This window comes from Oreochromis niloticus, linkage group LG3 (assembly GCF_001858045.2).
Source record: "Oreochromis niloticus isolate F11D_XX linkage group LG3, O_niloticus_UMD_NMBU, whole genome shotgun sequence".
Lineage (NCBI taxonomy): Eukaryota > Metazoa > Chordata > Actinopteri > Cichliformes > Cichlidae > Oreochromis > Oreochromis niloticus.
In genome coordinates, this window is record NC_031967.2 from 38,982,163 (window position 1) to 39,010,096 (window position 27,934).

The 27,934-nt window shown below is 43.1% G+C and overlaps 1 long non-coding RNA gene across 1 annotated transcript; it reads left to right on the forward strand.

Moving 5' to 3' along the window:
• Positions 1-11,749: 11,749 nt before the first annotated feature.
• Positions 11,750-27,513, forward strand: LOC106096939 (uncharacterized). The gene is made up of 3 exons (XR_002059815.2): positions 11,750-12,389; positions 25,488-25,627; positions 26,146-27,513. It is a non-coding gene; the product is annotated as an uncharacterized LOC106096939 (long non-coding RNA).
• Positions 27,514-27,934: the final 421 nt, after the last annotated feature.

Consider the following 27,934-nt stretch of genomic DNA (forward strand, 5'->3'; position numbering starts at 1 on the left):
GTGAAGGAAGGTACTTGCCTGGTGAGCTCTGCAACCGAAATACTCCACCTAGATAAACCTTCAGATCCTACTTGTGTTCTGCTGAAAGTGATTAGAGTTCTCCTGAGAAATGGTGACAAAACTCTGGACATTTATGCCATCCTGGATGATGGCTCTGACCGCACCATGCTGCTCTCCTCTGCAGCGCAGCAACTGGGCCTAACAGGCACACCTGAAGACCTCGCCTTGAGAACTATCCGTCAGGATATCCAAACGTTGCATGGGGCCTGCGTTTCATTCACACTGTCCCCTATCCTGCAGCCCCAGAAATCCTTCCACATAGCTAATGCCTTCACTGCCCAGCGGCTTGGCTTAGCTGAGCATTCATATCCAGTTACCATGCTCAAGAGAAGGTACAGACATCTGAAGGACTTGCCCCTACAAACCTTCAGCAGAGTTTCGCCCCTGTTGCTAATTGGGGCTGATCACCCACATCTCATAAACCCTATAGAGCCGGTGCGCTTTGGATCACCAGGGGGGCCGGCTGCAATCCGGACCCAACTGGGATGGACTCTGCAAGGGCCTGCAAAGTCGCTTGAGTCACAGTTAGAGTCTCAACAGTGTCTGTATACCTCCTGCAGCCCCCTATCTGTTGAACTCCAGAGGAATGTGGAGAAGCTATGGCAAGTGGATGTTCTACCCTATAAAAGTGAAAAGGAGGTGACAAGGTCGAGGGAGGATCATGAAGCCCTTCAGATACTGGAGGCCAGAACAAGGCGCGTGGATGTTAAGAGAGTGCTCCGGTATGCCACACCCTTATTGAGGAGGAAGGATGCGCCACTTTTTCAGGCCACCCAAGAAGCGACACTGCCCAGCCTGAGGAGTATGGAGAGACGTCTGAGCAAAGACCCGGTTAGGGCCGCTGCATATATGGCCGAGATTGAAAGGTTAGTGACCTCTGGATTTGTAGCCAAACTGCAACCGGAGGTTGCCTCTCAGAGCCAAGAGAGTTGGTACATACCTCATCACATGGTCCAGCACAATGGCAAGAATAGAGTGGTCTTTAATTGCTCTTTTCGACACAAGGGACTTAACCTGAACGAGTCCCTATTGCCTGGCCCTGTCCTGAGCCCTTCTCTGGTTGGAGTGCTCCTGCGCTTCAGAGAACACAGCATAGCCATCAGTGGTGACATAAAAGGGATGTTTCACCAGGTGTGCCTACTCCCAGAAGACAAACCGCTCCTGAGGTTTCTTTGGCGCAATATGAACCGGGATGAGCCCCCTCACATCTATGAGTGGCAAGTCCTTCCCTTTGGGACAACATGTAGTCCCTGCTGTGCCTCCTTTGCTCTCCATCGGCATGTCCTCCTGCATAGTGAACCAGGAGAGGATGTGAGGTTCTCCATCGAACGGTGCTTCTATGTGGACAACTGTCTACAGAGTGTTTCATCGATTGAAGAAGCCCAGCAGTTGGTCAAGAAACTACGGCAACTTTTGGCTTCCGGGGGCTTTGAAATTCGGCAGTGGGCTAGTAATAGGCCAGAAGTGATTAGTCATCTGCCATCTGAGGCACGGTCAGACAAACTGGAACTCTGGCTGTCACAGGAACGACAAGAAGCGCATGAATCAACCCTGGGACTGAACTGGAACTGTGAGACAGACACCCTCAGCCTCAAGCACCGACCTATGGACTATGGAGAGCCCACTATGAGGAACATATATCGAACCCTGGCTAGTCAGTACGACCCACTTGGGTTCATCATACCCTTCACCACCAGGGCCAAGATTATTGTACAGCAACTCTGGGACAAGCATCGCAATTGGGATGACCCCCAGTTACCTCATGATTTGCTGCACCAGTGGGAGACATGGAAGGGGGAGTTGGTGCATTTATCAGAGTTGACATTGCCACGATGTTACACACTGCCGCACAGGAATCAGTCTGACATTGCGAGAGAAGTACATATCTTCTGTGATGCCTCAGAGCGAGCCTATGGTTCTGTGGCGTACCTGAGATCAGAAGATCAAGACAGTAATGTGCAGCTGTCATTCCTCATGGCCAGATCACGGGTTGCTCCGAGGAAGCAGATTTCTATTCCCAGACTTGAACTCTGCGCGGCACTCACCGGAGCCCAGCTTGCGAAGCTACTTCAGACAGAGCTGACTTTACAGGTGACCTCATGTACGCTGTGGTCTGATTCAACCACTGTCCTCAACTGGTTGCATTCCGCATCCTGCCATTTCAAGGTGTTTGTTGGCACCAGAATTACAGAAATTCAGGAGCTTACTAACCCCAAAGACTGGCGATATGTGGATTCTACAAGAAACCCAGCTGATGACATCACAAGGGGCAAAAGTCTCACTGAACTGGTCAGCCCAAATAGGTGGACCCAGGGACCAGAGTTTCTCCTCCTACCTCCAGACCAGTGGCCCTCCTGCCCATCGTTGAGTACATCAGACCCAGAGGATGGCACTGAGCTAAAACGCTCTGCCATATGTCATATGGCTAACACGACCCCGGGCAATCAAACCCCAGAGGCCCAGCGGTTCAGCACATGGGCAGAATTAGTAGAAGCCACAGCAAAGGAGATTCAAAATGCGGCAATTCAGGGTGACCCAGCTGGGAGTAACTCACCTACTGCGGGGGCCTACACCGAGGCAGAGCAACGGGTTTTGAGACAGATTCAGATGGACTGTTTCCCAGAGGACTACCACCTGCTACAGGCAGGCAAACCTATACTGGTTAACAGTCGGCTTCTATGCCTAGCACCGCAGTATGATGCCAATCATAAACTGATCCGGGTTGGTGGCAGGCTGCGGCGAGCAGAGAACCTTGATCTGTCTGTGGTACACCCTGTGGTCCTGGATCCCACCCATGTGCATACCAAACTACTTATTCAAGATGTGGATGCACGTCTCGGGCATCCTGGCCCAGAGAGAGTATTCGCTGAGCTTCGGCGGACTGTATGGATCCTGCAAGGTAGAGAGGCCGTTAAGCGGCACCAACATAGTTGCATGGATTGCCGTAGGTGGAGGGCAAACCCAGCTTCCCAGCAAATGGCTGACCTGCCGCCTGCCCGCCTCAGGCTGTTCAAACCTGCCTTCTATTCGGCGGGCATGGACTGCTTTGGTCCTTTCTGGATTAAGATAGGCAGACGCAGGGAGAAGCGATGGGGCATTTTGTTTAAGTGTCTCACTACTCGGGCCGTTCATATAGACCTCCTGACATCCGTCGACACTGACTCTTTTTTGATGGCCTTCCGAAGGTTCATCGCGAGAAGAGGGAAACCGGCAAAAGTTTACTCGGATCAGGGGACAAACTTCAAAGGAGGGGAAAAGGAGCTCCAGCAGGCAATCTCCAGCATGTGTCCAGACCTCCAGCAGAAACTGGCTAAGCAGCAGGTTCGTTTCCGCTTCAACCCACCTGCAGCACCCCACTTTGGAGGCACTTGGGAAAGAGAAATCCGCTCTATCAAAAACGCCTTATACACCTCTGTTGGCTCTCAAACAGTGAGTGAGGAGGTACTCAGAACCGTTCTTACAGAAATCGAGGGTATCCTGAATGCCAAACCCCTAGGTTATGTTTCTGCGGATGTGGCTGACATCGATCCAGTGACCCCTAACTACTTGCTCATGGGGCGGCCGGACAGCTCCCTACCTCAGGTAGTGTATCCCGAAGAGGCAGCGCTAGGGAGGCGAAGATGGAGACATTCACAAATCCTGGTGGACAGGTTCTGGTCATCTTTCATCAGACACTATTTGCCTAATCTCCAAACTCGCATGAAGTGGCAGAGACCCATGGAGGACATAACAGAGGGAGCGGTTGTTCTGCTGGTGGATCCACAGCTACCCAGAGTATCATGGCAGATTGGGAGGGTGACGAAGATTCTTACTGGTTCTGATGGCCACACCTGAACAGCAGAGATGAAGATACGTGAGAAAACATACACCCGGCCTATAGTACGTCTGATTGTACTTCCGGCGATCAAGAATGAGGATGACCAGGTGGGGGATCCTTCGTCTGCATAGACAGCCTATCCATGGAGCCAATTTGCACTGCAAATTGGGGGGCGGCTATGTTGGAAAGGCTGTCAGCTGTGGGAGGGGAGCCCCCTTGTGGTGAGAGAGCACAGTTGCACTACTGAGCACATGTTGGAGCTAACACATAGCAAGAGCCACCTGGCAGACTGACTCAGCAGGGGATGTCTACACACGGTGTGAGTCGTGTGCGTCGCTAAAGAACTGTGAGTAGACGTGGAGCCCTGCCTGGAAAGGACAGTTTTAGTCTTTTATGCCAGTTAGACATTTAGTGGATGTAGAAGTGCAATGTGTTTTGACCTGTTCGCTATGTGGCTAGTTCATGCTACTAATGCTACTTGTTATGCTTGCTAGCTGTGAGCTAAAGCCATTTGGTGTTTTGTGATATATTGTTGTTGGGTGTATTGGCAATCAATGTCATGTACTGTAAGGGTTTGGGAGTAGTGTATGAAACTTGTGCATGTAAATGTTCATATAGGAATTCCCATTTGTAGTGCTGGTTAAATTCGAAGAAAGCTAATGAATCATAATTCATGACTTAGATGTTTATTACATTCAGTATTCTGTATATGTTCTGTTCACAGACCACACCCACACCCCTCACCACTTTGTAAGCCTGCGGTTGCATTACTGTGTTGCTGTACTGTGCTGTTAAGCTGAGGAATCACAGTAAAGACGGTATAACCTTTAACTGTGCATCCTGTGTGTTCTGACCGACACCCCAAGGTGAACACCACTGCTATTCAGCCAACGCCTATACAGTCCTGGGTTCAACCCAAACTAACAAGTACATTCCCAACTAATTTGAAAGCTATAAATTCGCCTCCATACAGAGCTTGGCAACCAAAAATATTACACCCTAATGAGTCACATTGAAGACGGAAAGCCACGCAAACACTACAAACCATGACTAAAGTATTCATTCAGAGAAATCAAAGGAAGCATCTGTGCTGCATAAACCTGAATCAGGAAGCCAAGAAAAACAGTAGTGCATCTGTTGCATACCATTGAGCTCTCTGCCAGCTAAGTGTGACAAAGTGGAGGAGCAGTTGTAAAGCTCTCCATTTGTCCCATATGTGTTTACTTTATTTTGCACATTATACACATTATTTTGTTTCTATGTATTTGCTTCCATTTGCTATTTGTCAAGTAACATTGCTTCACTCACTATCCCGGGTTTGTTTGTGTAAGCGTTCTGTTGCCGGCAAATTAACATTCTGCAAATTAAGACAAATACTAAGTTATGTTTCTTTATATTTTATTATGTTACAGATTAAGTCATTTGTTCATACTTACTTTGTTTGTCATTTCAGTCTTCATTAGGGTCAGGTGTGGGGAAACGCCCGCCTGGCATTTCCTCATTTTAAAATCCTGATGATGTCACGCATGACATCAGCAGGTCAAACTAAGTGGAGGGGTTTCTTTTTCCATAGAGATGCTTCCTTTTGTTTGTGTTAAGGTTTAAAGGAATTTGTTGAATGTTTTTCCTTTTGTTAATATTGCCATTTAGTTGTGTAAATGTGCATATTAGAAGTGTGTAGAGGTTTTGTGTTTTTAAATCATTTGTGTAGAGTTTTACATCCCTCAGTTGAGTGAGTGGTACTGGCTGGGCAATTGAAGGGAAATTGATGGCCCTATTTAAAGCCAGTCTCTACAAGATGTAAGAGAGAGGAGAGGTGAGCTGTGTCACCAGAGCCATGTTATGTTATGTTGAGTTTTGTTAATTGAATTGATTTGGGGGGAAGTTTTGTTAAGTTCTATTATATTAAGTTCACTGTAAATAAATTGCTCACCTTGAAATCTGAAATGCCTCCCTAGTCTGCTTCCCTACCACCTTCCTTGACGTTCGTGTCCGACTACCTCACACTAAGTAAGATAAAAAGGCTTTGGTGTCACATTTTTATGGAATCGTTTTGCTCAAACCACTAACTATTTATTTTAATTAGTGAAAAGAGATCTACACTGTACTTTGTTGTTTTCTCTTCTAAGTTCACTCCCTTGCTCGAAATCGTCAGAAAGTAGATATAATCGTGCAAACACCGCTCCTCCCATGGAGGTACACTCCACTCTGCTCTGCTATGTTTAATTTACTGAGGGACTCAGTGGCACAGAGCAGCCACAGGCCGCAGTGAGTAAATGAAATCACTGCCAACACTGATGTGTGTGGGAACACAGCAGAGCTTTGTCCCAGCTCATTTAGGTTAGTGGAAAAAGACATGTTTTAGTCATGACGCATCCCAGTGACTCAGCCCAGGTCTTAAGCATAACTTAAAGTGTTATTGACCATGGCCAATGACATTCATTGAATATAATATAGTTACTTTTTTGGATTGTCTATTTTATTTATTTATTTAAACAACCGATGTTGACCTAATATGCTTTAAAAATATGCACTTTTAGATTCTACAACAAACAAAACAAAAACACTCTTTCAAAATACTTGAAGATCTCAGTGATGTATTTTTATTTGGCAAATTGATGATAATCCATCACATTCATCATAAGACTACACTCTCCTGTATATAAGCTGCCTTTATAGATTAAGTGTATCAATACTGGTATTCGTAATACTGGCCCTGTATTTACTTGACGTCCAATTGATACCAAAACTTGCAGTATCTCACACCACGACATGTCCCAAGAAAGACAGACCCCCAGCAAAGAGACAGAGCTAAAGTTTAAAGACAGACACATTCACATTCCCGTTTGAAAATACATGAAAAGGTTTTTTTCACTGTCTAACTAATTATTCTGGGAAGTAAAAAATCCCAGTGATTTAGTCTATTAGAATCCAACTGGTGTAAACTCTTATGCTCCGTCGTGTTTGTTTGTCATAAACAAAAACAGAAATACTTTCAGATATAGGTTTTCAAAAAAAATCCTGACTATGAAGAGGTGTAGATTATTATTATTATTATTCAATAAATTGCAGTCTTGTGTAACAGCATTTGATAGGGTGGTGTGTATAACAAGAGAAATTAAGTGTTCACTCTTCAGCAATGGTTTTATGAAAGTAAACAGAAGAGGGGAGTTATACAGAAGATGTTTTGATGCAGTTGATGCATGTTTGCTAGTGATCCTTCTAGTGTCCCTTATCATGAATAGTTCTTCAGAGATCAGTTTATGCTGTTTGTTCAAGATGTACCTTTACAAAGTGAGAGAATTGCTAGAAAGAAACTAGTCACGTCACACTAACACGCTGGTGAAAAAAGCCTGCTAGCGTCTCTTCTTCCTCAGACAACTCAGAGACTTCCACCTACCTCCGAAGTTGCTCAAGAACTTCTACTCATGCACCATCCAGAGCATCCTGATGGGAAATGTCTGCACCTATTGGAACAGCACCAAGGAGGAAAGACGAGCTCTCCAAATAGTGGTGCACTTTGCCAAATGCATCATTCGACAAATGGAAGTTAAAGAAATGCTTCTGGTTAAAACCTAGTGCAGCGAATGGCTAAAGTATTACGTCTCTGGGAACATGTGACCAGCAATATTCTGTAGACCTTGCTGAATCACGTATAAATAGTGTAACATATCCTGTCACGTATCTTGTCATTACAGGCCAGCCCACCAGGTGCTCTCTGTATTGCTCACTCCAAAGACCTGACTCCAGGACGTGCTGGAGAAATGACATCTCTGAGCTGGCCTAGAAATGCCTCAGTGGAAAGAGAAAGGTCTGGGCATCTTTGCCTAGGCTACTGCCTCCGTTATCAAGCCACGGATAAGCAGAACAAAATTGGTGGTTGGATATCTTGACCTTTGTTTCTGTTAAAAATGAGAAAAAAGGAGTAAATCTTTTGAAACTCATCCAGAATATTCATGTGACTAAGTGGAGTTTTCTGATGTACAGCTCCACAGGGACAACTCTTCAGCATGTCAGTTTCAATCTAAGATGCAGACAGAGCAGACTTGTTTCAAAGAGTTTGAAGCAAACTCAGAGCAGTTTTATTGATTCTATGGAGAGCACAAAATCAACTTCCAAGTGAAAGGATAAGACAGGTCCATTTCACTATAGATGCACAAGATTAGTTAGAACTAAAAAAAACTTCTACCCTCCCCTATTTTAGAGTTTTCATTTTTCAAGTTTGTGGCCAGGGCTCAGAGGGCCCAACACTCTAAAGGAAAAGAAAGACAACTCTAGAAATTCCCTACTTTGCTAATGAAAACTTATACTTCCCAGTCAACACGTACACAATATTGACAAGAACATGAGGACTTCACAACCAAAGACAGTCAGAAAAATGAGTGAAGAACTTTTCAGACAGGAATCTCACTGAAGTCCTAGCCACAGAACTCAATTTTGCCATTTCTCCTCAACAGTTACCCATAGTGGACTTCAAATCAGACACAGAAACAACCATAAGGATTAATAAATTAACACAAACAGGATCAGAGCAAATAAGGAGGAAAGTTTTAGCCACCCTCTACAGTGCAAAAGTTCCTCTGTCCAACCTCACAATACAAGAAAAGAAGGCCGTCCAGCCGATATGAGGAGGTGCACTGCTGTTCTAAACACAGCAGATTATTACACAAACATTACTACACTCTGCAGTGACTTCAATACCTATGAAGCCTTGAAACGAGACCCCAAAAGCAAACACAAATAACGTATCAGTTGCCGACAAAAACTTGAAAAGGACAAAGTCATTGACCGCCCTACATACCATCGTCTATACCCAGGGGATGCTAGTCTTACAAAGGGTTCATCCTAAACCTTGGCTGATTGTGACTCACACCCGTTTTCACACCTTGGCTTAAGCAGAGGATCAATAGGGGGTCCATGACCCTCTTAGGGACACTTCCATAGGGCTTAAATCTGGGACTCTCCACCAGTTCCTCTTAGAACTGAAGAAGCTTCTCAGATGAGAGGTGAAAGGTCTTCAAGAAACTTAAAGAAGTCCAGATTTTCTTTCCATAGACTAAGATGACCTGGATGACTAGAAACCTCTACAAAAATAAAGGATTATGATGTTTTCTCTCCCCACATGTTCACAGCTAAACCGCTTACAGTCCAAAAAATATATAAAGAGCTCCCCCATGTGGTCTGAAATGATAACAGCTTGATATTGTAAAATAAATATTGTAAGGAGAAGAACATAGAAAACATAGAGAAGGCCGAGGTACCTGCCTCCAGAAAGATTAGAAAAATGTTTCTGCCCCGTAACAAAATGGTCAACTATAATGGAGCTTTCAGCTGTAGATGTTTCACTCTGAGTGCTAAAAGTAAAGAACTATGATTCTAAGATGCTTTGTTTATGTTCATCTTTGGGATGTACAGGAGTTTGGGTTAGGTTATACTTTATTTGTGTTTTACAGAAAACACATATGTAGTTTTGTAATGCTACAAGTACACACTTTAGGCTTTTAAACTCATTTATTAATATAAAGAGAAGGACTGTATGTAGACTGAAGGCACCAAAGACACTGGAGAAACCAAAGAGTTTATTTAGAAACAGAATGAATAGAATATGAAAAGATGTGAATTTCCTGTTAGAACACGTTTCTTATGATAACATTTCTGAAAAAAATGTTTCTAAGCTTCACACTAAACATCCCATTCAGAGTAAAGCTGGTACTTCAAACTTCACACCTGGATGTTTTTTAGATGCTGAAAATGAGCCACTTTTGAGCTGAAGAGAAAGAAGATGAAGGTCCATGTGACTTCATCACTTCTGGATGTTGCACAGCACCGGGTCTATATGATGCACTGATTTCATCATCCACTCCACAAGGTTGACGATCCAAAGCTCCTGACAGCAGCTCAGGTTAGTTGTTGTTTCTAATGACAGAATTTTAGAAACCATGAAACATAAATGAGAAATTCAGAAATTTTGACTCAGACACAAGTGGACACAGAGGGATGCTCACTAATAAAGGTGGAGGAGTGGATGATCCAGACGTTGTCTTGTTGACCTTCAGCTTCATGGACAGCACCTCTCTTTCTTTTCCTCTTCATGTTGGATGTAACAAAAATAATCTCCCCCATCTTTCTCCTTATCCTGTGCCATGTTTAAGCAAAAGCTCTGTCACAGAGTATCGGCATCAGCAGACTCAGAACAGAAGAGTGGTATTTTCTTCCTCTCCAGCAGTTACGCTAAAGAGAAACAGAACTTTAACTTTGAGGTGCATCTTCCAGGTGCCACATCTTAACACAAATCACTACTATCACTGCAAAATGCGTGATTGGAAACAGTGGAGGTGTTTTCACTGATGCATCTTGAGCCCGCCCTGAGCAGGTGTCCAAAACCTTTGCACCTCCAGCCACCTCCACCTCCCTGGGTGGGGAAGTGTTTCTTTTTCATCATTCTTAGAGATTTCTAAAAGTTTGAATGGCTTTCATAAAACAGCTGCACACAGACATCACACAGACTGGCAGCTATTAATGAGGAGACCCTGATTAAGAGCTGCAGAAGCCTCTATCATGGAGGCTCCGTCCAAAGTTAAGTACGAAAAATGAAATCACATTAACATTTACATGTAAAAATTTTTTTTTCCAATTTTGTTGTACTATTGTACTAAGTATGACTGTGCAATTACAATAAAAAGTTAGTTTAATAGCAAAAAATAAACAATAATAACAAAAAGTACAACAATTCTTTTCTTTCCTTTTGAATATATTTCATATATATAGCTGAAATGAATGACTTTGTAACCTAATTAATAATTTTATGTCCTGTTTATTGGCAAACAGTCTTCCATCCATTTTCATCCACTTATCGACTGGTAAATCGAAGGTACAGCGTCCACATCACTGTGGTTGCAGCACTAATCCATCTGTCGATCTCCCGCTCCCTTCTCCTCTCACTCATGAGCTTAAACTTCTCCATTTAAGGCAGGAACTCGTCCATGACCTGGAGTGGGCACACCACCCTCTTCTGGCTTAGGACCATGGCATCTCTACTTTTAAGATTAGGCTTAAAACTTTTCTTTTTGACAAAGCATATAGTCAGGGCTGGATCAGGTGACCCTGAGTCCTCCCTTAGTTACACTGCAATAGGCCAAGGGTGTTGGGGGATTCCCATGATGCACTGAGTGTTTCTTCTTCAGTCCCCTTTGGGTTTTTTTTTTTTTTTTTACCTCTATTTGTGTTTGTACACATCTCTCTATTTATTAATATCTGTCTCTCTTCCACAGTGTGCCTTTGTCCTGACTCACCCCAGTCACACACAGCAGATGGCCTCTCCACCATGGGCCTGGGTTTCTTGCTGGAAGTTCTTCCTTCCCACTGCTGCCAAAGAGCCTGCTCATAGGGGGGAAACCTGATTGTTGGAGGTTTTCTCTGTATCATTGTAGGGTCTTTACCTTACAATAAAATGAACCTTTAGGCAACTGTTGATTTCAGGCTGTATAAAAAACAGAATTAAACTGAGCTGACCTTTGACCTCACAGTAAACCTCTCAGGTTCACACAGCACTTGTTTAAACTGCTCAGCACTCTCACGCAGCCTCCTGTCATGTAGCTTCTGGCCAACACATTTCACAACTTGGCTCACTTTGATTTTGCCACGTAAATTAATGATAATAAAATATTATGAACAATATAATAATGTTATAGAAACTGGAGTGTTCTGTGGCTACAGCACCACCAAACACAAAGTGATGATCAGAATATGTTTGTTGGATTTCAGCACCTTGTGTGTGTAGTTACGTCTTATTGCCAGCTTCAGTTACACGGGGCAGAAATGTATTTAGGCTAGCACCATTTACAATGACGGCGTACGCCGGTTGGGCGGACCCTGACATCACATCAGTTCATGCGCATGTGGCAAGCATTTCTCTCGGTGTCTAAACCTAACGGAGCTTCGCGATAACGCAGAAGAAGGTTGATAACGGAAACACTTCACTGTCAGATCGTCAGGATGAGCCTTTCATCAGTGTTTGTGTTCTTTCTTCCTTTTATCTGTGAGGGGTTGGGAGCGCTGATCCAAACCACTGTGGGGGCAGATGTCGAGTTTCCGCTCTCAGAGGAGTGCAGGAAGGGAGAAGGCACACTGTATCAGCGGCTGGATGATGCCAGCACTCAGCTCATCGCATCTCTAAGTGGTTACTGGAAGCCAGGGCGAGATTACACTGACCGTGTGGTCGTAGGACGCGATTGTTTAATCTTAACAAATGCTAACTTCAATGACAACGGGCATTATGAGTTTACCTGCAACAGGAAACACTTGGAAGCTTACAAGCTGGAGGTATTTGTGCCCTCTGAAGTTGCTGTATCCGAGGGTGGGGATGCCATCCTCCCGTGTCGCTCCGTCACAGCGGGCCAGTCGGTGAAGTCTGCGCGCTGGAGGAGAAACGGGGAAGTACTGCTGGAGCTGAATGGTCGGACGGGGGAAATCACATACGGAAATCACTTTAACAGAAGCCGGGTATCGATACCAGAGAGAGTGATATTATACCCCTTATGTCAAAAATATTCATGAGCTTTTTGAGTGTTAGTTTCTATGAATTATTCATGAGCTCAGTAAGTAATTAAATTATGATAATTAAATTATGATAATTAAATTATGATATTAATAAAAATATGATATTCATAAAAATTATGATTTTCATAAAATATGCTAGTTCATTGCTTTTCTTCCCCCAAAAAATAAGAACTAATTGCTTATTTTAGAAAAGTTTTTATATCAAATAGCATTCTTTTATTTTTTTAATCCATTAAAAACTTTTTCCTTTTTCCCCTAAAGAAACGCCATCTGGTGGTGGGTCAGCGCATGACAGCGCATGAGTGCACAGGGCGCGCACGAGCGCGCCTGTGTGTCTAGGCGCGCTCGTGCGCGCGCCTGACTCGGGACCGTGCTTCTGTGGGGGGCTCCGTGTTTATGGGTGAAAATGTGTTAAACCAGTATAAATGTGCTTAGTTAAACTTGTGCTTTTGTAACGTTCAGAATGGCCAGACATACAGGGTGCATGCCTTGTGGGAAAAGTTTATTTCAATTTATATGCATTTGTTTAATCCGAACAAAGAAATTTAAAATCAAAGTCCGAGTCGCAAAAAACTCTCGCGACCATAAACGCCCCGCGGCTCCCAGCGGCTTACAGCAAAAAACAAAAAAACCTCTGCGGTTTCTCTCCAAAATACGCAAAACAAAAAACCCCTAGAAATAACCTGTAGGGAACCCCCGTATACCCAAAACCTTATACTCGATAACAGGGGCAAATCCTGAAACCAAATCCTTAGTCTTTTATTCTCAAACCCCGCTCCGTGTCTAAGTTCTTACTCGCGATCCTTAGGCACATAACCGGCAAATCCTCCTGAAAAACAAAACAAAACAAAAAAAAACCTCCGCGGTTTCTCTCCAAAAATACGCAAAACAAAAAACCCCTAGAAATAACCTGTAGTCAACCTCCTATCCCCAAGCCTTATATTCGATAACAGGGGCAAATCCTGAAACCAAATCCTTAGTCTTTTATTCTCAAACCCCGCTCCGTGTCTAAGTTCTTACTCGCGATCCTTAGGCACATAACCGGCAAATCCTCCTGAAAAACAAAACAAAACAAAAAAAAACCTCCGCGGTTTCTCTCCAAAAATACGCAAAACAAAAAACCCCTAGAAATAACCTGTAGTCAACCTCCTATCCCCAAGCCTTATATTCGATAACAGGGCAAAATCCTGAAACCAAATCCTTAGTCTTTTATTCTCAAATCCCGCTCAGAGTCTAAGTTCTCCCTTCGCTCCGAGCCGCACCGGCCCGCAACCAGAGCATTCTCTTTTTCCTTCTTGTTCGTTCCCCTGCTCACCCTCGAATGCTGCCTACCTCGTTTGAAATTTGCGCCGGAGATCCACTCCGCCTCCCAGGTGCCGCCACTCAGACCGAATACCCATTAATACCCCCTTCGCCAGACCGCTTAAAACAATTAGCGGTACTCAGACCGAATACCCATTAATACCCCCTTCGCCAGACCGCTTAAAACAATTAGCGGTACTCAGACCGAATACCCATTAATACCCCCTTCGCCAGACCGCTTAAAACAATTAGCGGTACTCAGACCGAATACCCATTAATACCCCCTTCGCCAGACCGCTTAAAACAATTAGCGGTACTCAGACCGAATACCCATTAATACCCCCTTCGCCAGACCGTTTAAACAATTAGCGGTACTTTTACCTGTGTGCATATCAATCATACCTGGTAAACCTTACTGCCCCGCTGACAATTACATAACAAACGGGTGGATCCGTTCACACCCCGCTCACCCAATCGGATACAGGGCCGATTTATCTTCTCAGCGATAGGTCTATTCTCTCACCTGCATCAGGATAAATAATCTCACATTTCAAGTTGAATTTAACAGTTTTTCCCTCTCAGAAAAACAAGTTTTCTCCTTTTTTCACAAAACAACATGGCCACCAGACCTACCAACCTCACTGTGGTCTCTCAGACCCCCGTAACCAGCTACAGAGCCTCTGCCAAGCCAGTGCAGCTCAAACGGCTGCATCTCTGTAGGGTCCAGCCTGCATCTGCTATCCCTTTGGAGGAGAGATTCCCTCTCAACACCGGGGGATTTTGGGGCTATGCTTTCAGCCTCCCGGAGAGCCAAATCTATTTCTACCAGCTAAAAGCAGGTGAAAGTTTTGGCCCGCTGACACCACGGATTGCTTTTAGCTCGTCTGACTGGGCTGTTTTGACCCTCATCGCGACCCCTGAAATCCAGAAGAGCCTGCAGGATACGAGCTCCCAGCAACCGCGAACAAGGGACCAAGAAACGCAGACGCCTCGTGTTTTCAAAGGGGTCCATGAGTTTCCACCATTCACCCAACAACACCGGCCTTTAAACGCGGTGAGAAAAACCGTGACATATGCGCAGTGGGAGACTAAGAGCACACCGTTTTGCAGGTGGGTCTGTAAGGCCAGTCGTCAGACAGCAGAAAATGCCGGCAAGGATGAGTTCGTGCTGGAGCTTACGAACACCCACTCAGGCGTTTTCAACACATTGCTTCGGATTCCCATTCAAGACTGGCTAAAGATGGTGGGGGAAAAGAACGGTAGAATTTTAGAGCTTTTTAAGCTAAGTACACGCACCTCTGAGTTGGTGCTGGTTGGAAATAACCCCCCGCAGTCAAAATAACCCTGCCCCCCTCATCCGGTCCCCTTACCCCGCCTCCTCCTCCCCAGTGCTTTTTAAAAGCCGTAACGACCCTCTCCTCCACATCTTCTGTAAAAACAGCCATGAGTCACCACAGCTCTGGAACTCACTCTGCTCTAACCCCAGCATCCTTTCGGCCAGCAGCTGCTTCTACTCCAGTCGGGAACCCCGTGATGGATCTTGCTACTCCACCCCAGAGTCCCCACCGGGGTCATCATCTCCGGCCATTATGCGTGCAGATTCGCCGCTCCTGCCTCCATCACCTCAAGGTTGGAACTCGCCCCGCCACCCTGCTCTCGGCTGGCAATCACCCGAACAGACCCCGGTAAACAACCCAGTCTCCGGTGTCTCGCTCTGGGCTTTGGGGGACCCTGTGTGCCGGGCTCTTTTCAGAGAGCCTGAAGACAATGCCCCCCACCCTGGGGTGAGCAGTGGACAATCTTCATCCCTGGACATTGACGAGGCCGCTACTCTACTCCCCACAGCCGTTTTTGAACTTATAAAACTAACTCTCAAGTACCTTGTCATGTCGCTACTCCAGAAACACCGACAAGACGTGTGTCAAGGATGCGCAGTCTCCCACCCCTCACAGAGACGCCATTCTTGTCTTTTCCCGTTGGAAAAATATTACTTTTTCAAGTACTATGATGAACTCTGCAAAAGAGTATGGAACGGACATTTCACCAAGACATTATTACAAATTTTACGGTTAGAAGGCTTTTCACCACCACCCGAGCAAGTCAGAGGTGTGGCCCAGGCGTATCTCTTTGAACTCAGAGACGCCCGCGATATAGAGGGCACTCTGCAAGAAATCGATGCCAGTGTCACTGAAGTTACTCATACAATAATTGATCAAGTGTTAGATGACAATTACTCACTGTGGCTGTCCTAGTATTTGTTTTTCTTTTCTTTCCTATTATTTTTCTTCCTGTTAAGTTTTTGTTTGTTTGTTTTTACTAGTTTCAGATGTAATGTTTTTTTTTTTTGTTTGTTTTTTCATTACATCAAATAAATTGTTTTTGGAAAAACGTTGTATCAAATAAAACTTTCTTGGAAAATCATTGCAAGAATCAAACTCGTTATTTTTGTTTTTACTAGAATCAAAGTGCAATGTTTTAATGACAACAAATAAAATATTTTCATAAAGTTGTTACATGAGATAAGTAACTGCTCGATCATGAAATAAAACCATAGTTAAGCATAACTTCAAAGAACACACATGGCAGAGCAGATTCTATTGAAACGGGCATATTACGACCCATCTCACCCCGGTAGTTTCTGTGGAGTGCAAAAATTGATTAAAAGCGTGCAGGATGAAACTGGTACAAAGATTAACGCGCAAACAGCCCAAAACTTCCTCGCCGGGCAGGATGCGTACACCTTACACCGAGCCGCACGCCTGCGCTTTCCGAGAAACCGTGTGTTTGTCCCCAGACCTCTATATCAATTTCAGGCAGACTTGTGCGACATGAAATCGTTATCAGAGCATAACGATGGCTATCAATATTTACTTACAGTTATAGATGTTTTCTCTAAAAAAGCCTATGCAAGAGTGTTGAAAAACAAAACAGGAGTTCAGGTCACTAAGGCTTTTGAGGCTGTCTTAAAAGACAGCCAAATTCCTCAAAAGCTACAGACAGATAGTGGTAAGGAATTTTTTAATTCCAGTTTTCAATCTTTAATGAAAAAGCATGGTATAAATCATTTTGCTACAGGGAGCGATCTAAAAGCCTCAGTCTGTGAAAGGTTTAATAGAACTCTTAAAAGTAAAATGTATAGATATTTCACTGCTCAAAATACCCGTAGATATATCGATGTGTTACAAGATTTATTACAAAGCTATAACACTAGTTATCATCGTTCCATAAAAATGGCCCCGAATCAAGTAAAATCAGACAATGTAGCATTAGTATTTCAAAACCTATATGGCACTTCGTCTCGTTGTAGAAAAAAGCCCATGAAATTTAAAAAGGGAGATCTTGTCAGGCTCTCTAAAGTTAGAGGTGTCTTTGATAAACGTTATGAGCAAACATTCACAAGCGAGGTATTTACGATTGATCAATGCATACCTAGAGACCCTCCTGTGGCTACAACCATGTGTTATCACATTTTTGTCGTGCTCGTTGTTCAGTCTGTATGCAACCTGACTGTAACCAATATTCCATCTCTCCTATTGTGTGTCATGATTGTAATCGCACCTGTCGGTCTCCCTATTGTTTCAAGAGCCATAAAAAACTCGTTGACAGGCGTGAAAGATCCGCCAGCAACTGTCAGCTCTTAAAAAAATGTGTCAAGTGTTCCAGACTTTATTATTTAGCAGTAAACGAAAAACCTCACAAATGTCAAAACAGGAAATGCCCAATCTGTCGCCAGGAAATCTCCACTGATCAGCAAACGCATCAGTGCTACATGCAGGTTTTAGAACGCGAGACAAAACACAACAACAAGTTGATTTTTTACGATTTTGAAACGTTTGTAAATCAAACCGGTGAGCACACTCCCTTTCTGGTTTGTACGAGAACTTTAGACGGTAAATCCTGGAACTGTGTTGGTGAGGACTGTGCAGAAAAGTTTCTCGCTCATTTTAGACGTCCACTCTTTAAGGGCTGTATTTTTATCGCCCATAATGCAAAAGGTTTTGATGGGTACCTTATTTTATCCCGAATGGCTAAACAAGGATTAAAACCACATTTAATTATGCAAGGGTCCAAGGTGATCAGTTTTACAGACCCAGACTTTAATCAAAGATACATGGACTCCAGCTGTTTTCTCCCTATGCCCCTGTCAGGTATCCCAAAAGCAATGGGATTTTCAGACAGCGTAAAGGGTTTCTTTCCTCACTCTTTCAGTTCCAGAGAAACTCTAAAATATGTAGGCCCCTACCCTCCACCCTCAGCTTACAGCATAGAGAGAATGACAACAAAAAGCAGGGATGATTTTTACAAATGGTATGATTCAGTCAGCTCCGGTACCTTCAATTTTATGAAAGAGGCCATGTCATACTGCGAAAACGATGTTGAGATTCTAGCTGAGGGATGCAAATTGTTTAGAAACGGGTTTATTGAAGAAACAGGAGTAGACCCTTTCAGCCGCAACACACTTGCGAGTGCCTGCCTGAAAACTTTTTAACAAACTTCATGCCAGCCAATTCTTTAGCAATACCATGCCCCTTAAATTACCGTAATCAGGTCAAATCATTTTCCTCTGCCTCAATTCAATGGCTAGAATATCTCTCGTACACGCAAGGTGTTTTTATCAGACATGCGCTAAATCAAGGAGAAAAAAAGCTGGGTGCTTATTATTTAGATGGATATGCCCTAATTAATGATAAACCATGTGTCTGGGAATTTCTGGGTTGTTACTTTCATGGGTGTGTTAAGTGTTTTTCAAATCAGGCCGACATTAATCCCTTGTTAGACCTAACTTTTGCAGAGCTAAACAGCCGCACTGAAGAAAAACTGGTTAAATTGAGAACTGAACATAACGTGTGTCTTGTTACAATCTGGGAGCATGAGTGGACAGAATTGAAACGTACTGATGTGAGTGTAATCAACTTCCTCAAACATTACGAACCGCCAGAACCTTTGAACCCCCGCGATGCCCTCTTTGGAGGGCGTACAAGCCCTGCACAGCTGCGCTGCAGTGCAGGCCCTGGGGAGAGAATCGGTTATGTGGATGTTACCTCGCTCTATCCGTTTGTAAATAGCACCTGTAGTTACCCCTTAGGACATCCTCAAATAATCTTTCGAAATTTTCAGCACCCTAAAAACTACTTTGGGTTTATCAAAGCGGTTGTATACCCACCCAGAGCACTCTATTTTCCAGTTTTACCCTATAAAACTAAGTCAGGAAAGCTTCTCTTTACCCTCTGCCGCACCTGTGCCGAAATGAACAACCAACAGGGGGCGTGTAACCATAGCAACGAGGAGAGAGCGCTCAAAGGGGTTTGGACCACTGTAGAATTTAATCTTGCATTAGAAAAGGGGTATCAAATAAGTAGAATCACCGAGGTGTGGCACTTTGAGAAACAGAGTAACACAATATTCACAGACTATGTACATCATTTCCTGCGCAAAAAACAAGAAGCTTCAGGCTACCCATCAGATGTTGTAACTGAGGAGGATAAACAGCTTTACATTAAAGACTACCAGGCTAAGCAAGGCATCACTTTAGACCCTGAAAACATAAAACTAAACCCAGCTAAAAGACAAATGGCCAAACTGTGTTTAAACTCTTTTTGGGGAAAATTTGGCCAGAGAAATAATCTCACACAGAGCAAACTGGTGAGTGACCCCGAGGAATTCTTTAATCTGATGTTTTCTCCAAAATACAAAGTGACCTATTTCTCTTTTGTCAGTGACGATGTAGCGCTTATTCAATGGTGTTATGGCGATCTATGTACCCCATTGCCAAACTCCACAGATAACATCTTCATTGCGGCCTTCACTACTTCATATGGGCGTATGAAACTCTACAGTTATTTGGATCAGTTGCAGGAGAGAGCAATTTACTACGATACTGACAGTGTTGTTTATCTCACCAAACAAAATCAATCTGAACTAGAATTAGGTAGATATTTGGGTGACCTCACCAATGAACTAGAGCAGGATGATTTCATTACAGAGTTTGTTGCAGCTGTGCAGGGCTTGTACGCCCTCCAAAGAGGGCATCGCGGGGGTTCAAAGGTTCTGGCGGTTCGTAATGTTTGAGGAAGTTGATTACACTCACATCAGTACGTTTCAATTCTGTCCACTCATGCTCCCAGATTGTAACAAGACACACGTTATGTTCAGTTCTCAATTTAACCAGTTTTTCTTCAGTGCGGCTGTTTAGCTCTGCAAAAGTTAGGTCTAACAAGGGATTAATGTCGGCCTGATTTGAAAAACACTTAACACACCCATGAAAGTAACAACCCAGAAATTCCCAGACACATGGTTTATCATTAATTAGGGCATATCCATCTAAATAATAAGCACCCAGCTTTTTTTCTCCTTGATTTAGCGCATGTCTGATAAAAACACCTTGCGTGTACGAGAGATATTCTAGCCATTGAATTGAGGCAGAGGAAAATGATTTGACCTGATTACGGTAATTTAAGGGGCATGGTATTGCTAAAGAATTGGCTGGCATGAAGTTTGTTAAAAAAGTTTTCAGGCAGGCACTCGCAAGTGTGTTGCGGCTGAAAGGGTCTACTCCTGTTTCTTCAATAAACCCGTTTCTAAACAATTTGCATCCCTCAGCTAGAATCTCAACATCGTTTTCGCAGTATGACATGGCCTCTTTCATAAAATTGAAGGTACCGGAGCTGACTGAATCATACCATTTGTAAAAATCATCCCTGCTTTTTGTTGTCATTCTCTCTATGCTGTAAGCTGAGGGTGGAGGGTAGGGGCCTACATATTTTAGAGTTTCTCTGGAACTGAAAGAGTGAGGAAAGAAACCCTTTACGCTGTCTGAAAATCCCATTGCTTTTGGGATACCTGACAGGGGCATAGGGAGAAAACAGCTGGAGTCCATGTATCTTTGATTAAAGTCTGGGTCTGTAAAACTGATCACCTTGGACCCTTGCATAATTAAATGTGGTTTTAATCCTTGTTTAGCCATTCGGGATAAAATAAGGTACCCATCAAAACCTTTTGCATTATGGGCGATAAAATACAGCCCTTAAAGAGTGGACGTCTAAAATGAGCGAGAAACTTTTCTGCACAGTCCTCACCAACACAGTTCCAGGATTTACCGTCTAAAGTTCTCGTACAAACCAGAAAGGGAGTGTGCTCACCGGTTTGATTTACAAACGTTTCAAAATCGTAAAAAATCAACTTGTTGTTGTGTTTTGTCTCGCGTTCTAAAACCTGCATGTAGCACTGATGCGTTTGCTGATCAGTGGAGATTTCCTGGCGACAGATTGGGCATTTCCTGTTTTGACATTTGTGAGGTTTTTCGTTTACTGCTAAATAATAAAGTCTGGAACACTTGACACATTTTTTTAAGAGCTGACAGTTGCTGGCGGATCTTTCACGCCTGTCAACGAGTTTTTTATGGCTCTTGAAACAATAGGGAGACCGACAGGTGCGATTACAATCATGACACACAATAGGAGAGATGGAATATTGGTTACAGTCAGGTTGCATACAGACTGAACAACGAGCACGACAAAAATGTGATAACACATGGTTGTAGCCGATATAACAATGATTACAGAGATAGGATGTACCCATAAACCCTTTTAGATTTTTGATAGCATAGTAATGATTCTCAAATAAAAATAAACAAAGGGTTTTTTCTGTATTGGGTGTACTAGTTTCAAATTTACAAAGGCTGCGATCGTTTTCGTTGCGGTAAAATACTATAATTTTACATCCGAGTAACCTTTCAAATGTAATAATCTGATTAAAGCCGACAGGCGTTTGATCATTTAGACCAGCTTTTTGCTGAATTTCTCTACCGAAAACCTCTGCTTGTTGATCGTTAAAATCAGGGTGCAGAAGGTGGGCAAGACTTATAGCAAAACATAACTTATTTGCGGGGTTATGAACAATATATAAAAAGCGCCTTTTCTTTCTGACAATTTCATTGTGAAGTATGTGTTTAAGCATCCTCTTTCCACTACCTGACGGGGGTCTAACGATCTGAGCTACAAGCTCGAGCGAGCCCTCGCACATTACTGACCAGTTTGACTGTACCGCCCTGAGAAATAAATTTTCAAATTCACTCAAATCACGATTGTCCCTTAAAATGACTGAAACATTATTCTGCAACTGAGGTCCTATCAACTCTAATTGTATAAGATCATCTGGACGTGCCTGGGAGAAAATCCTGTCTGAAATTTCACGGGCCCCGCCCATTACACCTTGATAATAGTGTGCATAATCAGGTATATCGTTTGGAGGAGGGAAATTCAAAATTTCTCTAATTTGAACGTTATTAAATTTATTTCTGACAACTATAGATGGTTGTGGTGAATTGCTGGCGCAGCTCTGGTCTGGATTACCCCCTTGTTGAAAGGGGTGATCGGGCGCATTATTCATGGGGTTAACAGAGACAATCTCAGACGATTGTTGTTGATTAGACTCATTGAAACCGTTTATCAACGGTAGGGGTGGACTGCGGTTAACAGACTCACAGCGTGGTGTAGAACTGAGCAAATGCTGACTATCATTAAAAATATTTTGATTTAACCTATTTATTTGACTCAATAATTCTGGAGGTATTTGAACCTCGTGCTGTATTTGTGCTAAGGCTTCTAAAGCGCTATTAAGAGCCGCGAAAGGGTCAGAAGAGGCAAGGTTTTGCTGAGAATGAGCCTCAACATGCTCGAATCCTGAATCCTGAGTGTTATTTTGGGGGGAACTTTCACTACGGGCTAGTTGTGCAAGAGCCAAATCAATCAGTTCTAGAGGATCGTTATTATTATTATTGATCACCTCAGGGTGTTCATGATTCTGCGGAGGTGTATTCTGTGAATGATCTGCGTTTTCATTTAACCGGGCTAACTCTATTTCTAAAGCAAGAAAGGGGTCTGGAATACCTTGTTCCTGGTTGTCCATTTTATTGTTTAACAAAGAATATATTTTAAAAATAAAATAAAATAAAAATAAAAACAATTAAATTAAATAAAACCTTATTACAAGATGAGCTGAACTATTTCAGCGATCAACGAAACTGATCGGAGAGCAATGGAAACAAGTCTGTCTCGCCGTACACGTATCTGCCTTGTCCTCCTTGTGCTGGCAGGCCTACGGGTCCTCCTAACGGTCCTCCCACTCCTGTTTCTGAGATGCCCTAAGAATTTAAGGGTAAGTTACATATCAGTTAGTGATGTTTAATAGAAAAGGCGATAGTTTTTTATAAAATGAGAGAAAAAGAAAAAGCGAGAGTGACTGACCTAGACTGGATCTCCGAGGCAGGGGCTGTGAATGTCTTGGCCCCGATACAGGAGGAGAAGCTCCGAAGCCGGGACTGTGAGCGTGCGCAGCGATCAGCTGTTCCCTTTCCCGGGCAGACAGATTTAGGTTTTTGCCCGAGGCACGCTGGGGAGCTGGAGCTCCGAAGCCGGGACTGTGAGCGTGCGCAGCGATCAGCTGTTCCCTCTCCCGGGCAGAGAGATGCAGGTTTTTGCCCGAGGCACGCTGGGGAGCTGGAGCTCCGAAGCCGGGACTGTGAGCGTGCGCAGCGATCAGCTGTTCCCTCTCCCGGGCAGACAGATGCAGGTTTTTGCCCGAGGCACGCTGGGGAGCTGACGCGGGGCAAACCCTTGCAGAAAGCAAAGCCTCTCTCTCACGGGTCGAGAGACGAATGTTCTTGCCTGTAGCTCTCTCTAAAACCGGGGGTGAGGAACTAGGCGAAGAACTAGGTGAACTCGAAAAAACATAGTTTTCCAAATCCGATATGTCTGAAAAAGTTTGATAAGTTAAAAAGAGGGTTAGTGTTTTTGTTTTTCTTGTACAATTAACTGTTAAGAGGGATAAGAAGAATGAAGCAGACCTACCGATTTGATCGAGATGATCCAAAAGAGAAGAATCAAGCAGGCTTATTTCAGAGTCTAAAAAGAAATAACAAGTATTTAAACAAACAGGAAATACAGTAAAATATAAGCCTTAATCAAACAGAATTATTTGAGAGTGTAAAAAGTAATAACTAGGAGTATTTAAACAAACAGGAAATACAGTAAAATATAAGCATTATATGAACAGGGGTAAGAAAAAAGAGGTACCTGAAGAGGACATGATCGCTGCTAGTGTAGTCAAGCACTTTTTAACTCTAACTGAGTGATAAACTGGAGCTTATATATATTTTTTATAATGTGTATTACAGGTGTTAGACTAGCTATTTTCTGGATGGCTTTGAAAAGCTTTTGAGAGAAAATGGTAAAAAAAAAAAAAGGAAAGCAAGAGTAACACTTACCGATTGATATGCACACAGGTAAAAGTGCCGCAAATTGTCAAGTGGTCTGGAGAGCGGGGTATTAATGGGTATTCGGCCTGAACGGAGATAGTTGTTGAAGTGGTCTGGAGACCGGAGTATTAATGGGTATTCGGTCTAAGTGGAGGTAGTTGTCCACGCGCCTGAAGTCAGATGGCTTGTGAGACAAGACGCAAGTCTTAACCTGAGCGGGGGGATCGTGAAAATCCAAACTGAGCGCGATTGGGTGAGCGGGGTGCGAATGGATCCGCCCCTTTGTTATGTGATTTGCGGTAGGGCACCTGGGAGGCGGAGTTGGTCTCGGGGCGCAAATTTCAAACGAAGACCCAGAATCATTAAGCAGTAGATGGTGGAGCGAACAAGAAGGAAAAAGAGACTGCTCTGGTTGCGGGCCGGTGCGGCTCGGAGCGAAGGGAGAACTTAGACTCTGAGCGGGATTTGAGAATAAAAGACTAAGGATTTGGTTTCAGGATTTTGCCCTGTTATCGAATATAAGGCTTGGGGATAGGAGGTTGACTACAGGTTATTTCTAGGGGTTTTTTGTTTTGCGTATTTTTGGAGAGAAACCGCGGAGGTTTTTTTTTGTTTTGTTTTGTTTTTCAGGAGGATTTGCCGGTTATGTGCCTAAGGATCGCGAGTAAGAACTTAGACACGGAGCGGGGTTTGAGAATAAAAGACTAAGGATTTGGTTTCAGGATTTGCCCCTGTTATCGAGTATAAGGTTTTGGGTATACGGGGGTTCCCTACAGGTTATTTCTAGGGGTTTTTTGTTTTGCGTATTTTGGAGAGAAACCGCAGAGGTTTTTTTGTTTTTTGCTGTAAGCCGCTGGGAGCCGCGGGGCGTTTATGGTCGCGAGAGTTTTTTGCGACTCGGACTTTGATTTTAAATTTCTTTGTTCGGATTAAACAAATGCATATAAATTGAAATAAACTTTTCCCACAAGGCATGCACCCTGTATGTCTGGCCATTCTGAACGTTACAAAAGCACAAGTTTAACTAAGCACATTTATACTGGTTTAACACATTTTCACCCATAAACACGGAGCCCCCCACAGAAGCACGGTCCCGAGTCAGGCGCGCGCACGAGCGCGCCTAGACACACAGGCGCGCTCGTGCGCGCCCTGTGCACTCATGCGCTGTCATGCGCTGACCCCCCACCAGATGGCGTTTCTTTAGGGGAAAAAGGAAAAAGTTTTTAATGGATTAAAAAAATAAAAGAATGCTATTTGATATAAAAACTTTTCTAAAATAAGCAATTAGTTCTTATTTTTTGGGGGAAGAAAAGCAATGAACTAGCATATTTTATGAAAATCATAATTTTTATGAATATCATATTTTTATTAATATCATAATTTAATTATCATAATTTAATTACTTACTGAGCTCATGAATAATTCATAGAAACTAACACTCAAAAAGCTCATGAATATTTTTGACATAAGGGGTATAATATCACTCTCTGATACCATCTGACTGGGACCAACGGGCAGACCTGTCCCTCATCATAAAGGGAGCTCAGCAACAAGACGGAGGAGTTTATTACTGTGATGTAGAGAAGGCCGAGAAACACCGCTCTGCTGTGCGCCTGCGAGTGCGCAAACCACCGGTAAGTGCACCACACCCTGCTTTATCTGGCAAACTGATTGATTTACAGCAGAAAGGCTTTAAATACAACATCTGCATTTGATGCCTTGCCAGTCAGTGACTTTCTGGGTGTGAATAACTTTACCTTACTGTGTCAGGGTGACTCTGCTGTAACAACAGTGATTACAACAACACTGATCTCTGTCCTGGCAGCAAAGACTCACAGTTCAGGTTTTAACTCAGGAATTTAACAAGATAACAGGCACCTGCAGGTGATTTTGTGGCTTAAACTGGGATTAACCCTTTCCCCTCCCCTACTCAGATCACAGATTGCACATAAACATTTCGTCTTGATGTTTTGCTGTAAACTGTGTGATCTTTGATTTGCTGTAAACTGAAAGGCATTTAAAGCTCCAACAAACTACACTGACTAACACTGATTTTCATGTCTTCTTGCCGTCAGCAGGAGTCCTACCACTGGATATGGATCACAATCATCATAACAGCAGCTGTGACATCTGTGATTGTTTTTACTCTCAGGTTCTTTTGGGGCTGGAGAGAGAAGACCAAGGGTGTACATGCATGAAGAGAGCAGAGGAGACAGTGCCCGAAACAGTCCACTAAATGACCAATCATTTATAATCAGGAGGAAAGCACATCTCTAAAAATTGCCCTGCCAAGTCTTCTGATGTTATACTGCCTGTAAAAATAAATAGAAATAGCTTTTGTAGTGCATTACTTTTAGTTCCAAAGTCCAAACCCAAACCTTTATTTCACTGTGTAATGAAAGTCTTCATGGCAAAATAAACAGCAGATATCTGCACACTGCTAACTTACAGTATAAAGATAAAAGAATACACACATACAGAGATTTCTTTCTGACTTTTGACTTATTGATTTATTTGTGTCTTCTTCTTGGCAGCTCTTCACTTGGTACAGTTGAAGGTCTGTCCTGAGAAAAAGGTATAGCTTGGTTATAACAACAGCTAATAATCAATTTTTATGATTTCTTCATTGATCTGTAAGAGGCTGGAGCTTATGGTTAATGAATGCAACAGTCTGGGTCGAGTAGTTGAATTTATTATCTTTGTGTTGAGGACAAAAGAGTCTTCAGGCCTCCAAAAGACCTTTTAAAGGTTCCAGGTGCCACCAAGTGTGACTGAGCAGGAGACTGAAAGTAGATATAAATTTTCATTTTAGATTATTGGCTGTAGGGTAAGGTTTCTATTATGATTTAATGACAACAAGTTTAGTTTAGTTCACTAGTTTATTTGATGAGGACACCCTGTGCACTGCTGTGGTTTGTGGGTCAGTCGGTTGCAGTCAATGAAGGGCTGCTAGTAAATACGAGAGGCTGTTGCTGAAACCATAAACCACCAGCCAGTAAAGATTTACAGTTTTATGTTCCTTTATTTGTTTGCTTTATGGTTGTTTACAGGCCACAGTGATAAAATGTGATGAATTTGCTTGCACGATGAACCCACTACAGTTCAACTTCAAACACCCTCAGAGGTTCAAGCTGGACTTCTTTCTATGTCTAGAACTTTAATGGATTCTGTTTTTTGTTTAATAACTGTGACTTATACTTTTTCCATATAATGAAGTTACACATACATTCTGTCTTTTGCATCAAGTTCACTTTTAATAATTCCACCACGCAGTAAATCTGTGTGATTTTGATGTGTGGCTAACTCAGCTTCTTTTAGAAATAGTGACTCAGTGGAGTCTGACACTCAGACAATCAGCCAATAGAGTTTCTGGTGAAGCTGGAGCCAAATAACTGCTTTGAAACTGATTCTTAGAGTCCAGAGTGAACCGTCAGTGTCCTTAAACAATTTGTTTATTGCCCACATGATATTTCCTGCATGTTTGTAGAGTTTGAACAATAAATATATTCATTTACAGTGAGCACTTGTCCTGCTCTGTTTTTTAGTCTTTACTCTGTTTACTTTGTTCTTTATAAAAACTTCAAGAAGCTTCTTGTAAAATAAAACATCTTCAATAAAGCACAGCACTTAGGTTCATGAATATTCCTGTAAAATTAATGTCATAATCAGTCAATAAACTGCTCAAAGAAAATCAGACGGCGCAGCAGGACAACAAACCTATACACAGACAGAAACATCTTTAATGAAAAGGAGAGCAACAACGAGGACGAGACAGACCTCTGACCTGAAGATGTGGAGTGAGGACTTTACATCCACTCATCATGGGCATAAATGTCATGACCATTTTAGTCTTTTCATTATTTCTTTGAACTGCCAGCAAAACAGCCCCAGACCCTTATGCTACCACCACCATACTTGACAGCTGATACAGCGTTCTGAAG